This window comes from Mus pahari, chromosome 21, assembly GCF_900095145.1.
Source record: "Mus pahari chromosome 21, PAHARI_EIJ_v1.1, whole genome shotgun sequence".
NCBI lineage: Eukaryota > Metazoa > Chordata > Mammalia > Rodentia > Muridae > Mus > Mus pahari.
In genome coordinates this window covers 21,026,879-21,029,186 of record NC_034610.1, presented here as the reverse complement: position 1 = coordinate 21,029,186, position 2,308 = coordinate 21,026,879, and the positions used below count along the sequence as shown (strand labels likewise).

General features: G+C 45.7%; 1 pseudogene; it reads right to left on the bottom strand.

Moving 5' to 3' along the window:
• Positions 1-91: 91 nt before the first annotated feature.
• On the bottom strand, positions 92-915 carry LOC110338199 (annotated as a pseudogene).
• Between the last annotated feature and the right edge of the window lie 1,393 nt (positions 916-2,308).

Sequence of the window (2,308 nt, the reverse complement as noted above, 5' to 3'; positions counted from 1 at the left end):
AAAGGCATTCGCCACCACTGCCCGGCTGTTATATTTCTTAAGACAACCGACTCGTCAGGAAGAGAGGCCTCAGAACTACCCGGACTCAGATTTACGCTTCTCCCTGCTCTGAGTAATTTAGGATTTTGTGGTGTGCCTGACATAACTATTGCTGCTGTTTGAAGTAAACCTTCTATGCTCCTTTTATGGCAAAAAAAGCAATTGCAGCCAAGCTTGTCCTTTGTAAATCTGAGTTAACACTGCTGAACATCAGGATACCAACTCTTGTCTCAATAGTAGGAAAGACAAGGGCTCCACACAGAATTCTAGTAACAGAGACATGGTCTGCTAAAGGATCAGCTTCAGCTGGAATTCGAGAACAGGATAACCAAATTCTTGGGAATATACTGTTCAAGATTTGTAGTTTATTTGAGTATTTGCGCCACAAACTAAGCACAGAGTCCTTGCAGTGAATCATTTTGCCTAGTTATCAGCGTGACAGGAATAGTAGAAAGTCTAATCAAACAAAAGGGCAGCTCGCTCCATGACATGTAGCCCGTCTTTATGGCCTACAACCTGCATTACTGTCACTGCTCTATAAGTCACAGCTGTCCACCAGATAGATCCAACCGTTGTTCCTGCTGCAGCAGAAAGGCAAGCTTTTGAGACCAGTCTATCTGCAAGATCCAAGACCAAAACGACTGGACCCAGTTTTGGAAAAACTATTAAGTAATTCAGCATTGCGCTGAGGACATGCCACTCTGGCTGCGCTCTTTTCTCATCTGCCCAGTGTTGTAGACAAGCCTGGTGAACCCACTTAGCAGAAACTCTGCAGCTGCATGGTCTCACCCATTCAGCACTTTTATCATTTTCATCGGTGGCAAGACATACCCACAACTTCTGTCCAGCATCCTTTTGAAGGGCTTGGTTTGGCATCTTCCGTGCAACCGGCCAGCTCAACCCTGACCCCAGGGCCACTCAGGGCCAGGTCCCTGGGATATTAACATTGAGAGGCTGGACCCTGCCACACAGCCTCACAGTGGCATAGCTCAGAGAGGCGGCGATGGTACTTGGCATTGGTCCATGCCAGGCATCCGCAGAGGGCTCATTTATTTGTTTGTTTTATGTCTTCAGTGTGTGTGTGTCTGAACATGCATATCTCTCATGGGGTGTGTGGAGGTCAAAGATTAACTTGCAGGTGTAAGTTGTCTTTCCCACTCTGTGGGTTAAGGAGATTTAATACAGTGTCAGGCTTGGTGACAAGTGCTCTTAATGCCTGAGCAGATACACCCTCCCCCAGGAAGAAAGACATTAAAAATAAACATGTAGGTGAGTTTTCTCAATGTAGGCATGCACCAGAGAGAAAAACTACATGGTAAATGGCTGTTAATTTTTTATTCCTGTGATAAAACATCATGACCAATGCAACTTATAAAAGAAAGTATTTAATTTGAGGTTCACAGGTTCAGAGGATTAGATCCCATAACCACCATGGTAGGGAGTATAGCAGCAGGCAGGCAGGCAGGCCAGTTTGGCACTGGAGCAGTAGTAAGAACTTACATCTCCAGACACAACACTGAGGTAGAGAGACACATCCCCAACAAGGCCACACCCTCTAACCCTGCCCAAACAGTTCTATCAACTAAGGACCAAGGATTCAAAGATATGTGCCTATAGAGGCCGTTCTCACTCAAAGCACACAACCACAAGATCCTGGCAGTTACTTTTCTCACTGCTGTAGGAAAATATCCAGTCCTCAGGAAGCAGAGGCAGGAAGAGCTCAAGGCCAGCCTGCTCTACAGAGCGAGTTCCAGGACAGCCAGGGACACACAGAGAAACCCTGTCTCAAACAAGTAAACATCTGACAGAAGCGCCTGAAGGACGTGAAGACTTGAGGTTTTTATTCAGAGGGCTCAGTTCATGGTTGTTTGGTTCCATGCTCTTCACAGAGTATATAGCAACAGAGCAGGTTCTTATCTCACAGCATACAGGAACTGGGGGAGACAGAAAGATGGACAATACTCACCCATGCATGAGTTCACATACTCTAAGAACCCATCCCTAATGCCCTACCTCTTTAAATTGCCAAAATAGTGGCAGCAGCTTAGGGACCTAGGCTTCAACATACAAAGATGTAGGCAATGCTCACTTAGTTCATGACACACCTCCAGTTTATTACATAGTCAAGGCTAGCCTTCTACTTCTTTTTTTTTTTTTTTTAATTTTATTTTATTTTCTGAGACAGGGTTTCTCTGTGTAGCCCTGGCTGTCCTGGAACTCACTCTGTAGACCAGGCTGGCCTCAAACTCAGAAATCCGCCTGCCTCTGC